The following is a 13,633-nucleotide window of genomic DNA, read 5'->3' as shown; positions in this document are numbered from 1 at the left end:
CTGTCTGTCTGTCTGTCTGTCTGTCTGTCTGTCTGTCTGTCTGTCTGTCTGTCTGTCTGTCTGTCTGTCTGTCTGTCTGTCTGTCTGTCTGTCTGTCTGTCTGTCTGTCTGTCTGTCTGTCTGTCTGTCTGTCTGTCTGTCTGTCTGTCTGTCTGTCTGTCTGTCTGTCTGTCTGTCTGTCTGTCTACATGTCTCTCTATCTGTTGTTCTGTGTTAATGTGGGTTCTATTTTCAGGCTCAAATTAAAGGTAAAGAAAATCACAGTCCCACATATCCCTGTAGCAGAGTTATTTATCCCTGTAGCAGAGTTATTTATCCCTGTAGCAGAGTTATTTATCCCCGTAGCAGAGTTATTTATCCCTGTAGCAGAGTTCTTTGTCCCTGAAGCAGAGCTCTTTATCCCTGAAGCAGAGCTCTTTGTCCCTGAAGCAGAGCTCTTTGTCCCCGAAGCAGAGCTCTTTGTCCCCGAAGCAGAGCTCTTTGTCCCCGAAGCAGAGCTCTTTATCCCTGAAGCAGAGCTCTTTGTCCCTGAAGCAGAGCTCTTTATCCTTGAAGCAGAGCTCTTTGTCCCCGAAGCAGAGCTCTTTATCCCTGAAGCAGAGCTCGTTGTCCCTGAAGCAGAGCTCTTTGTCCCTGAAGCAGAGCTCTTTGTCCCTGAAGCAGAGCTCTTTGTCCCTGAAGCAGAGCACTTTGTCCCTGAAGCAGAGCTCTTTATCCCTGAAGCAGAGCTCTTTGTCCCTGAAGCAGAGCTCTTTGTCCCCGAAGCAGAGTTCTTTGTCCCTGAAGCAGAGCTCTTTATCCTTGAAGCAGAGTTATTTGTCCCCGAAGCAGAGTTCTTTGTCCCTGAAGCAGAGCTCTTTGTCCCTGAAGCAGAGCTCTTTGTCCCCGAAGCAGAGCTCTTTATCCTTGAAGCAGAGTTCTTTGTCCCCGAAGCAGAGTTCTTTGTCCCTGAAGCAGAGCTCTTTATCCTTGAAGCAGAGTTCTTTGTCCCCGAAGCAGAGCTCTTTATCCCTGAAGCAGAGCTCTTTGTCCCTGTAGCAGAGTACTTTATCCCTGAAGAAGAGCTATTTGTCCCTGAAGCAGAGCTCTTTGTCCCTGAAGCAGATATCTTTATCCCTGAAGCAGAGCTCTTTGTCCCTGAAGCAAAGCACTTTGTCCCTGAAGCAGAGCTCTTTATCCCTGAAGCAGAGCTCTTTGTCCCTGAAGCAGAGCTCTTTGTCCCCGAAGCAGAGTTCTTTGTCCCTGAAGCAGAGCTCTTTATCCTTGAAGCAGAGTTCTTTGTCCCCGAAGCAGAGTTATTTGTCCCTGAAGCAGAGCTCTTTGTCCCTGAAGCAGAGCTCTTTATCCTTGAAGCAGAGTTCTTTGTCCCCGAAGCAGAGCTCTTTATCCCTGAAGCAGAGCTCTTTGTCCCTGTAGCAGAGTTCTTTATCCCTGAAGAAGAGCTATTTGTCCCTGAAGCAGAGCTCTTTGTCCCTGAAGCAGAGCTCTTTATCCCTGAAGCAGAGCTCTTTGTCCCTGAAGCAGAGCACTTTGTCCCTGAAGCAGAGCTCTTTATCCCTGAAGCAGAGCTCTTTGTCCCTGAAGCAGAGCTCTTTGTCCCCGAAGCAGAGTTCTTTGTCCCTGAAGCAGAGCTCTTTATCCTTGAAGCAGAGTTCTTTGTCCCCGAAGCAGAGTTCTTTGTCATTGTAGCAGAGCTCTTTGTCCCTGAAGCAGAGCTCTTTGTCCTTGAAGCAGAGCTCTTTGTCCCCGAAGCAGAGCTCTTTATCCCTGAAGCAGAGCTCTTTATCCTTGAAGCAGAGTTCTTTGTCCCCGAAGCAGAGTTCTTTGTCCCTGAAGCAGAGCTCTTTATCCTTGAAGCAGAGTTCTTTGTCCCCGAAGCAGAGCTCTTTATCCCTGAAGCAGAGCTCTTTGTCCCTGTAGCAGAGTACTTTATCCCTGAAGCAGAGCTCTTTGTCCCTGAAGCAGAGCACTTTGTCCCTGAAGCAGAGCTCTTTATCCCTGAAGCAGAGCTCTTTGTCCCTGAAGCAGAGCTCTTTGTCCCCGAAGCAGAGTTCTTTGTCCCTGAAGCAGAGCTCTTTATCCTTGAAGCAGAGTTCTTTGTCCCCGAAGCAGAGTTATTTGTCCCTGAAGCAGAGCTCTTTGTCCCTGAAGCAGAGCTCTTTATCCTTGAAGCAGAGTTCTTTGTCCCCGAAGCAGAGCTCTTTATCCCTGAAGCAGAGCTCTTTGTCCCTGTAGCAGAGTTCTTTATCCCTGAAGAAGAGCTATTTGTCCCTGAAGCAGAGCTCTTTGTCCCTGAAGCAGAGCTCTTTATCCCTGAAGCAGAGCTCTTTGTCCCTGAAGCAGAGCACTTTGTCCCTGAAGCAGAGCTCTTTATCCCTGAAGCAGAGCTCTTTGTCCCTGAAGCAGAGCTCTTTGTCCCCGAAGCAGAGTTATTTGTCCCTGAAGCAGAGCTCTTTATCCTTGAAGCAGAGTTCTTTGTCCCCGAAGCAGAGTTCTTTGTCATTGTAGCAGAGCTCTTTGTCCCTGAAGCAGAGCTCTTTGTCCTTGAAGCAGAGCTCTTTGTCCCCGAAGCAGAGCTCTTTATCCCTGAAGCAGAGCTCTTTGTCCCTGAAGCAGAGCTCTTTGTCCCTGAAGCAGAGCTCTTTGTCCCTGAAGCAGAGCTCTTTGTCCCTGAAGCAGAGCACTTTGTCCCTGAAGCAGAGCTCTTTATCCCTGAAGCAGAGCTCTTTGTCCCTGAAGCAGAGCTCTTTGTCCCCGAAGCAGAGTTCTTTGTCCCTGAAGCAGAGCTCTTTATCCTTGAAGCAGAGTTCTTTGTCCCCGAAGCAGAGTTATTTGTCCCTGAAGCAGAGCTCTTTGTCCCTGAAGCAGAGCTCTTTGTCCCCGAAGCAGAGCTCTTTATCCTTGAAGCAGAGTTATTTGTCCCCGAAGCAGAGTTCTTTGTCCCTGAAGCAGAGCTCTTTATCCTTGAAGCAGAGTTCTTTGTCCCCGAAGCAGAGCTCTTTATCCCTGAAGCAGAGCTCTTTGTCCCTGTAGCAGAGTACTTTATCCCTGAAGAAGAGCTATTTGTCCCTGAAGCAGAGCTCTTTGTCCCTGAAGCAGAGCTCTTTATCCCTGAAGCAGAGCTCTTTGTCCCTGAAGCAGAGCACTTTGTCCCTGAAGCAGAGCTCTTTATCCCTGAAGCAGAGCTCTTTATCCCTGAAGCAGAGCTCTTTGTCCCCGAAGCAGAGTTCTTTGTCCCTGAAGCAGAGCTCTTTATCCTTGAAGCAGAGTTCTTTGTCCCCGAAGCAGAGTTATTTGTCCCTGAAGCAGAGCTCTTTGTCCCTGAAGCAGAGCTCTTTATCCTTGAAGCAGAGTTCTTTGTCCCCGAAGCAGAGCTCTTTATCCCTGAAGCAGAGCTCTTTGTCCCTGTAGCAGAGTTTTTTATCCCTGAAGAAGAGCTATTTGTCCCTGAAGCAGAGCCCTTTGTCCCTGAAGCAGAGCTCTTTATCCCTGAAGCAGAGCTCTTTGTCCCTGAAGCAGAGCACTTTGTCCCTGAAGCAGAGCTCTTTATCCCTGAAGCAGAGCTCTTTGTCCCTGAAGCAGAGCTCTTTGTCCCCGAAGCAGAGTTCTTTGTCCCTGAAGCAGAGCTCTTTATCCTTGAAGCAGAGTTCTTTGTCCCCGAAGCAGAGTTCTTTGTCCCTGAAGCAGAGCTCTTTGTCCCTGAAGCAGAGCTCTTTGTCCCCGAAGCAGAGCTCTTTATCCTTGAAGCAGAGTTCTTTGTCCCCGAAGCAGAGGTATTTGTCCCTGAAGCAGAGCTCTTTGTCCCCAAAGCAGAGCTCTTTGTCCCTGAAGCAGAGCTCTTTGTCCCCAAAGCAGAGCTCTTTATCCTTGAAGCAGAGATCTTTGTCCCCGAAGCAGAGCTCTTTGTCCCCGAAGAAGCAGAGCTCTTTGTCCCTGAAGCAGAGCTTTTTGTCCCTGAATCAGAGCTCTTTATCCCTGAAGAAGCAGAGCTCTTTGTCCCTGAAGCAGAGCTCTTTGTCCCCAAAGCAGAGCTCTTTATCCCTGAAGCAGAGCTCTTTGTCCCTGAAGCAGAGCTCTTTATCCCTGAAGAAGCAGAGCTCTTTATCCCTGAAGCAGAGCTCTTTATCCCTGAAGAAGAGCTATTTGTCCCTGAAGCAGAGCTCTTTGTCCCTGAAGCAGAGCTCTTTATCCCTGAAGCAGAGCTTTTTATCCCTGAAGCAGAGCTCTTTATCCCTGAAGAAGCAGAGCTCTTTATCCCTGAAGCAGAGCTCTTTATCCCTGAAGAAGCAGAGCTCTTTGTCCCTGAAGCAGAGCTCTTTGTCCCTGAAGAAGCAGAGCTCTTTGTCCCTGAAGCAGAGCTCTTTCTCCCCGAAGCAGATCTCTTTATCCCTGAAGCAGAGTTCTTTGTCCCTGAAGCAGAGCTCTTTGTCCCTGAAGAAGCAGAGCTCTTTGTCCCCGAAGCAGAGCTCTTTATCCCTGAAGCAGAGCTCTTTACCGAAGCAGAGCTCTTTGTCCCTGAAGCAGAGCTCTTTGTCCCCAAAGCAGAGCTATTTGTCCCCGAAGCAGAGCTCTTTGTCCCTGAATCAGAGCTCTTTATCCCTGAAGAAGCAGAGCTCTTTATCCCTGAAGCAGAGCTCTTTATCCCTGAAGCAGAGCTCTTTATCCCTGAAGAAGCAGAGCTCTTTATCCCTGAAGCAGAGCTCTTTATCCCTGAAGCAGAGCTCTTTATCCCTGAAGAAGCAGAGCTCTTTATCCCTGAAGCAGAGCTATTTGTCCCTGAAGCAGAGCTCTTTGTCCCTGAAGCAGAGCTCTTTGTCCCTGAACAAGCAGAGCTATTTGTCCCTGAAGCAGAGCTCTTTATCCCTGAAGCAGAGCTCTTTACTGAAGCAGAGCTCTTTGTCCCTGAAGAAGCAGAGCTCTTTATCCCTGAAGCAGAGCTTGTTGTCCCTGAAGCAGAGCTCGTTGTCCCTGAAGCAGAGCTCTTTGTCTCTGAAGCAGAGCTCTTTGTCCCTGAAGCAGAGCTCTTTATCCCTGAAGCAGAGCTCTTTATCCCTGAAGCAGAGCTCTTTGTCCCTGAAGTAGAGCTCTTTATCCCTGAAGCAGAGCTCTTTGTCCCTGAAGCAGAGCTCTTTGTCCCTGAAGCAGAGCTCTTTGTCCCTGAAGCAGAGCTCTTTGTCCCTGAAGCAGAGCTCTTTGTCCCTGAATCAGAGCTCTTTGTCCCTGAAGCAGAGCTCTTTATCCCTGAAGAAGCAGAGCTATTTGTCCCTGAAGCAGAGCTCTTTGTCCCTGAAGCAGAGCTCTTTATCCCTGAAGAAGCAGAGCTCTTTGTCCCTGAAGCAGAGCTCTTTGTCCCTGAAGCAGAGCTCTTTAAATCTGAAGCAGAGCTCAGAATGATGTCTTCTCTACAGTTATTCTTCACCCATCCATTTACAACACAAAAACACACATATGAACTGACCTGACGGCTGCAGGGATCTCTCTGTGGTCCTGATTGCAGAGGAAATCTTTGATTTGTGTTAAGTGTTAACAGAATTCGGCTATAGGGCGACAATAATGTGGTCAAGAGGCATGGTTTCTATCTTGAGCCTTAACTGGCGTGGTTTATTTATTCACATGAAGAGCAGCAGTTCTACAGGTCTTCTCTCACTGAGAGACATGGGGGGAGAGAAAGAAGTGGGAGGAGACATAGCTACTTATACTCGCCACCTGGTAGTACTCCTGAGTGTCTCCGCCTAGGGCGCCCTCTAGTGGACACAGTTATATATGGAGGTAGACAATTAATAGTGTCATCAGTTATATATGCAGTTAGACAGTTACTAACAATCCTACACAGAACCTCTGCCTTCAACACTCCCACTTATGAATGAATGAATGACCTTTATTTATATAGCACCCTTCACAGCACGAATGCACAGGGTGCTTTACACTACAGCTTAATATAAAAACACAATAAAACAAAATCAGAAATAAATGACAACAAACAAACAGCAGTTAAAAACAGTGAAACCAGATAGAAAAAGTAGAATAAAATAATTTGGATAAAATCATGAGTCACTAATTAAAACAAAACTATAGAACGAACAGTGAGGACAAGAAAAGGCGCCTATGCATGATCAAAGGCCTGTCTGAACAAATGTGTTTTTAGTTGTTTTTTAAAAGAGTTTTCAGAGGGGGCAGTTCGCAGGTCCAAGGGGAGAGCGTTCCAGAGCCTTGGTGCTGTCACCTCGAAGGCTCGATCACCCCTTGTTTTTAGCCTGGACCTGGGGACCACCAGGAGGTGCTGATCGGCAGATCTGAGTGAGCGGGTGTTGGTGTAGGGATGGATGAGTTCCGTGATGTAGATAGGGGCCTGACCGTGAAGTGCTCTGAAAGTGAAAGTGAGGACTCTGAAGTGAATTCTATAGTGTACCGGGAGCCAGTGCAGGGATACCAAAATGGGAGTGATGTGACATGATTTTTTTGACCTTGTGAGTAGCCTGGCTGCAGCATTTTGGACCATTTGTAGTTTATCTGTGGATGATTTGGTGAGACAGGTGAAAAGTGAGTTGCAGTAGTCAAGCCTAGAGGAAATAAAAGCATGCACGGATAGTTCTAGTTCAGAGTGAGATATGATGGTGCGCAGTTTTGCAATGTTTCTGAGGTGAAAGAAGCAGGTGCGTGTGAGTGTTTTGACATGTTTGTCTAGGTTCATGGCCTGGTCAAAGACAACACCCAGGTTTCTCAGGGTTTAGCATAGCTTAACTTAGGGTTTAGCATACTGGCTGACTTCTTGGAAAAACATTTTACAAAGGAAATAATATAATCCCAAAAACATCAACAGGGTATGACAGTCAATATCTTCACATTAAACATGACCCTTGCAAATCCCTTAAATTTTAATTTGAAACAGGTTTCCTCATAGTGTCTGCTACTCTGTCGTCCATTGGACAGTAAACCGGTGTCATCCTTTCTTCTCTGATGACATACCTGATGAGATGATATTTTCTATAATGGCATGTTTACATCTATGTTGACACATTGGGTTCCTAGCAATCACAATGGTCCCCTGGTTGTCCTCATAAACAACAGTCTCCATATATACACAATGTCCATAATTTTAAACGGTGTTGACAGAACGCCCATCATCTACAAAAGCACCATATTCAGCATAGAGGGTACATTTCAATTACCTACTACATTTTTTAGCAATATATTCATAATCTTTTCTCCATCACTTCGAACAGTTGTTCTAGATAAACACATTTTGCATTGACATAGCTAGAAACATATACTCAGCTTCACAGGCTGATAGTATCACTGTGGGCTTTAGGCCTCAAACCTTCGCTGTCTTTTATGAAACACCGCTGTCCGTCTGCTGCACCTCTGGGATAACGAAAAACATATTTTGATATAGTTCAATGCTTCTCTGTGGGGTCAGCAAAAATACTGTGACACTCTTACTCACTACAAAAACATAAGTCAGAGCGAGTACCGGTGGTCTAACAAAATGAAGCTACCCACAGTTTATCTATACATCTCTCACTTCAGTCAAAACATCTCAGGAGCTTTTCCACATATCTCCTCTGGGATACCTCCACACAATTTTCAGTATTTTAAACATGGTAACTCATCCACCTCTGTGCTTAAACATGGGACCCATGTTCTGTATTCAAACCTGGATTCTACTCCTCCCGTATTTAAACCTGGAGTATCCTCCTTCAGCATTTAAGCAATGTGTCACCCTTCTTCATTATTTAAACATGGGGTACCCTCCTTCAGCATTTAAGCAATTTTCTACGAACCATACTTTGTATTTGCCGTGGCCTTCAATACCCTCCTGGATTGAATACACCCATTTTCCTCCCACTGTCTGTCTGCCCTCTTCGGGGGACAAGGTGGCCTCTTTAAAGGTTGGGTTTACCCCACTGACTACCCTGTAGTAGTACTCAACGGGGGTAGGTGTATTGTCCTCCTCGTCACTCCCTTTCCTGGCATAGTCTGTTTGGGGGTTTGTGTTCCCTTGAGGGATACCTCCCACTGCTTGGGGCACTTGACGTCACCCTCTGGTTTTCCTCGTCATCGCCCTCTGGGGGCTGCTGACTGTCTGTCTGCACGACTGTACTAAGTACACTGCGTTGATGTGTCTCTGTTTCTTCACACCTTACTCTGGAGTCCAGCTCTGGCTCATCTGTCTGTGTCTCGTTCTCACATGTTGTCTTTGTGACAAATTTGACTAGCCTGTGTTTTTGCACTTTCCCTTTACCGGGATAATAGACTAGAAAAGCGGGGCTTCCTTTGTCGTGCCCTACAAAGAGTCCTTTTTCACATCTGGACTCAAGCTTTCCTCGGTCCTGCTGGTAAGCATAACACACTGATCCAAATTTGTGCATTCTAGCTAGATTACACTTTTTCCCTGTCAGTGCTGTATACGGGGTGGTGCCCGTGTGCTTATTAAAACACCTGTTTCTGGTGTAAGCGACTTCTTGTACCGCATAATGCCATAGACTCTTAGGTAAGTCACCATCTATTAGCTTACACCTAGCCATTTCGAAAATAGTACGTCCTTCCCTCTCTGCCACCCCGTTCTGGTGCGGGGAGTAAGGACATGACGTCTCGTGTCTTATCTTGTTCCTTCTCAACAGTGATTGGAACTCTCTATTTGTGAACTCGGTTCCGTTGTCGGACCTCAAGCATCTTATGTTGCCATAAGGGGCTACATCGGCAAGGAATTTCTCCGTGGCCTGGAGTGTGTCACTCTTTGCTTTGAGAAAGTAAACAAACACTGCCCCTGTATACACATGTGTAAAAGACTGTACATATTTAAAGCCACCTATGGACTCGTTGCTTACTGGACCGGCTAGATCTGTGTTAACTAGCTCAAGTGGTACCTTTACTTTTTCTGTGGGACTTCTGTTTCTCGATTGAGTAAACGTCCCGTTTATACACACTTCACATTCTTTGTCAGGTCTATGCTTTTCACCTTTAATGTGCATGCCTGCTTGCAGTTTCAGTAAATCCTCGTAATTACAATGACCCATGATCTCATGCCATGTCTGAATATCGTGACTGACAGTCACATTACACATATCATTATTATTACACTTGTCGTTGTCATTAATGGCTTCAGTGTCGAGTCTAGAGACTGTGTTAAATACCTAGGTGCAGACCTCGACCAAACACTCTCAGGGAAAACAATGGCCCTGAAGGTGATCAAAAAAGTTAACACAAGGGTGAAATTTTTGCACAGAAAAAAGAGGTTCTTATCACTGGAAACTACAAAATTGCTTGCCAACTGCATGATCCGGGGGACCCTGATGGAAACAAGACAAACGTCTTTCTCAGGTCTGCATCCCCTTAACAATTGTATGTATTGAGCCGTACTGTATTGTACCCATTCTGCAATCTGTTAAATAAAGTTTTCATTCATTCATTCATTCATCCTCAGCCAATATGACTATGCATGTACGTACTGGTATAGTGGTGTTACAGTGGAAAGTAAACAGGCTACAAACCAGCCAAAATAAGACCATACGATTGGTCCTAAATCTGCCACCTCGAACCCATATTGAGCCATGTCACTTCAATGAGGTGGGATGGCTCCCTGTGGAGCAGAGGGTCTCCTTTCTGAAACTGGGACATATGTATAAAATGTTAAATGGATCTGCCCCCAGATATTTATGCTCTCGTATTGTCCTGCATGGCCAGGTCCACGGATGACAGTTACGGTCTGGACAGCTCTCAGTTTATGAGCCTAGAAAGGGTTCCTATTCACAGAATGGCTTTCTGTCTACAGCCTGCCGGCTGTGGAACTCTCTGCCCAGGGCCATCCAAAACTCCCCCACTATTGCTGTCTTCAAGAGGGGTGTGAAGCGACAGGGTGCTTGGCCACCACTTTTGAAGAACAGGAACATGACATGCTGTAATGAGGCTCTTTCAGAAAATTGTGTTGTCTATTTTATCTACTTGTTGTATCTATTTTATCTTCTTAACTCTTTCTTTGTGATTTATTGTATTCTTCTTGGGACCATGTTGGAAACAAGTCGACAGACTTTCACATGTTATCCTTGTACCCCTTGTTTTTATGCTATTGTATAAATTGTATGTACTAAATAAAAATCAAATCAAATCAATCAAATCATTACACTCTGTTTGTAGATAATACATTCTCTTGTACACCTCTATGTTAAATCGCGTACCGTCAGGCTCTACAAGAACATCTTTACCATCATTGAAGAACACTTTGGCACCGTTCGCAGTAGCAGATTTTACAGAGAATAGTTCTTGTGGGAACGAGGGTATGTAGAGAGCGTTCTTTAATGTCACTGTACACCGGCGCCCCTCACTGTCTATGAGGCATACCTGTGCGTCTCCTCTCCCCTGCGCCAACCCGAATGTGCGCTTCCTGTCTGCCAGCTCCATGCTGTGTCTCTCCGGCTCGAAGGTGTTGTCAAAGTTCTTGAATCGATTCCTGTCGTTGATGATGTGGGACGACGCACCTGTGTCCACGATCAGTCCCTTCCTCTGGACCTGCTGCTGCTGCGTTGGCTGGGTGACGTACGCTGTCTGCGCCCCGAAGATGAAGTCCTCTTGTCCCGCTGCTCTCCGGGCGTTGTCTCGACTCGCCTCACGTCCACCGTTGTCGCCATCTTGTCCACAGCCGCCATCTTGTCCATGTGCGTACCGAGCGCTCTGGTCACGTTTCTTTCTGCACACTTTGTCTGTGTGCCCCGTGGATTTGCAGAAGCTACACCAAACAGTCTTTGTGCAGTTATCTTTCCGATGCCCTTTTTCTCCGCATCGCCAACACGCCAGTTCCGTCGGGGGTCTGGTCTTCTCTCTCGGTGCCGCCCGGGCCTTCAGTACCCTCTCTCCCGCCTCCGCGGCGACTGGGTGTTTGTCTTCTGAGGCCTCAAAGTTTCGCAACTTGGCCTTGAACTCCCCCAGCGACATGTCCGCTGAACCGTGTGTCACCAGTAGTGTGAACGGTTTGTACAGCTCCGGTAGTCCTCTCATAACCATCGCCATCATTAGTCCGTCGCTCTGTGCTTCTCCTGCAATCTTAAGCGCCGTAATGATCTGCTCAGCTCTGATGATGTATTCGGTCACAGTCTCGGTGTGCGCTTTCTTTAGCGCGGCCAGTGTTATGTAGAGGGATACGATTCGGGGGCTTCCCCGTCCGATATAGTGTTCTCTCAACACTTTCAGGCTCTCTCTGCCTTTGTCCTTAGTGTCGCGGAATATCAGCCCCAAGCTTGTGTCGTCTAGCAGTGGTGCTAACTCGCAGTATGCTGCGGCATTTTGCTTGGTGTCCAGGGCTCGCGCGGCCGCCGTTACTTCTCCCGTGGGGGCCGTCAAGATCGTTGTCTTCAGTCCCACACCGTGCATACAGCACAACATTCGCTCTTCCCAGAGCTCATAGTCCTCTGCTCTTCCGTTGAACAAGGGCCATTTGCTCCTTCCTTTGGTCGCCATCCTCTTTTGATGGTAGGCGTAGCTTTAGCTCCCGTTAGCCTAGCTTTAGCCACGCAGTGCTCCCGGTGCTAAACTAGCCTATACTTCAGCTAAACTTGCTACCCTTATTATTTCGCCCCTGCATGATCTGGGCCCATAACCTGTTGACAGAGTCAGCTGTGGAGCGACAATAATATGTTCAGGACGACAAGGTTTCTCTCTTTAGCCTTTGGCGTGGTTTATTATCACATTGCACCCAACAGTACACATGAGACCTTCTCCTTATGAGAGCGACGGAGGAAGAGAAAGAGGGGGGAGGGAACAATCTCTTATATACCCTCTCACCTGACGTCAGCCCCAATAGCTACGTCTCCTTGCGCCTATAGCGCCCTCTTGTGGAAACAGTTAGACAGTTACATGCAATCATACATAACATCTAACTTCAACAGTATATGTATGGGCCAAGGTTGTCTAAAACAACACCTGGGAATAGTCGGGAGTCCGGGGTCTTAGTATGAGGGACAGGCGAGTGGGAAAAAACACGAGCACAGGTGGTTCGGGAACGGCGTCCCCACACTAGACAAAAGAGAGAGATAAACAAGGGTTAGTTTACCAGCCCGTAATTACAATGCACGACTCAAACAAGATGAGGGTTAGATAACCAGCCAGTAATTTCAAATAAGCAATTAGATTCAAAGGTATAGACAAAATAGTCAAATAGTAACGACGCAAACTTCTGTTCCTGGTAGAACGAACTCGCGTTGTCCTCAGGGCTGGTCAACGTTTATACTCCCCTCCATCACTGGCAAGGAGACAGGAGCCTCTGATCGTAGATTAGTTACAGGCAGTGATGCCAGTAACTAGTTACTCTAATCAGATAACTTTTTCAGTAAATAGTCATCTAATTTACTTACTTTTTACAAGCCAGTAATCGGATTACAGTTACTTTTCGAAGTGGCTGTGCGTTACTATTTAGTTACTATCTCATAATGCTGGTTGTAACTGAGGGGTACAATTCCCTGACTGTATTGATAAGTATGGTATTATTAAACCACTACCGCTTGTACTTTAACTTCTGGCCATCCAGTACATGATATAGATATGATGAACACTTTCCCACCTGATGAAACGAAGTCCACACAAATGTATAAATCGAATATTTTATATAGCAAAGGGTATATACAATGTTCACTTAATGACATTTATGATTTGAAATGCACTTGTATGGCAAATGAGTATTCGTAGGTAAATCAACATTGAATGTCCAATCTCTGGTTACGCAGGGAGTAAGTATACAACCCGGTTCTTTAGGGAACTATAGCGATGGTACTTAAATGATTATAGCTGGATACACTAAGGGGGGGGGGGGGGTCCCGCTGGTTGTAAGACAGTAGGGGGGGGTTAGAAGAGCCGCTGGCGGTATCCCATCTGGCCGACGATTTCTTGGGAGAATTCAGAGTCCTGAACACGATGCCCACAGAACCTCGGTCCGCAGATGAATACAGCTGGACCCTCTGGTGGACGGTAGCTGCCGGTCCACAGATGAAGAGACGTGAGGCGACCTCACTCGGGGTAGAGCGCCGTCTCACCTGGACTCCTCTCCGGGGGGTAGTTCCAACACTCAGCAGTGTTGGCCGTTATCCATGGAATAATCAAAGCACCCAAAGCATGTAGATAATCCAAGCCGTGGAAGGCTCGCCGTCGTCCCGGTAAAGTAATCCAATGTACAGGTCCACTCGTCCTGGCCCGGAGCTCCTCGGATGCAAGCACCACACGTGGTCTGCCCAGCCTGGTTAAGACTCCAGATAACGTCAGGAACGATGGGGGGTACTGCTCACTTTATAACTCTAACCGAACGATGCACCATACATAATAGACTATTATTAGCTTAATAGAAATACGTCCAACTCGACGGTATAGTGCCAAACTATGACAATTCAACTATTAATCCACACGATGTCTCAATGCCTATTCTGAGGCCAAGTAGGCCTTACTGCACCACACGTGCGTCGTGGGTGAGGCTTCGCGTCTGTTACTAGGTTGGAGGGTAAAGAACTAATGGACTAAAAAGAAAGTTCTACTTTACTTGCGCCATATATATATGCGCTGTGGACAAATAGTACCATTCGTATTTCGCCAGACGTATTCCTACGCGGAACCGGGCTTGCCACGACATGTTGGTCGGCACGATTGAACTTGAACC

Source organism: Notolepis coatsorum (assembly GCF_963971535.1).
Source record: "Notolepis coatsorum genome assembly, chromosome: 5".
Taxonomy (NCBI): domain Eukaryota; kingdom Metazoa; phylum Chordata; class Actinopteri; order Aulopiformes; family Paralepididae; genus Notolepis; species Notolepis coatsorum.
Note: the sequence above shows the minus strand (reverse complement) of the source record.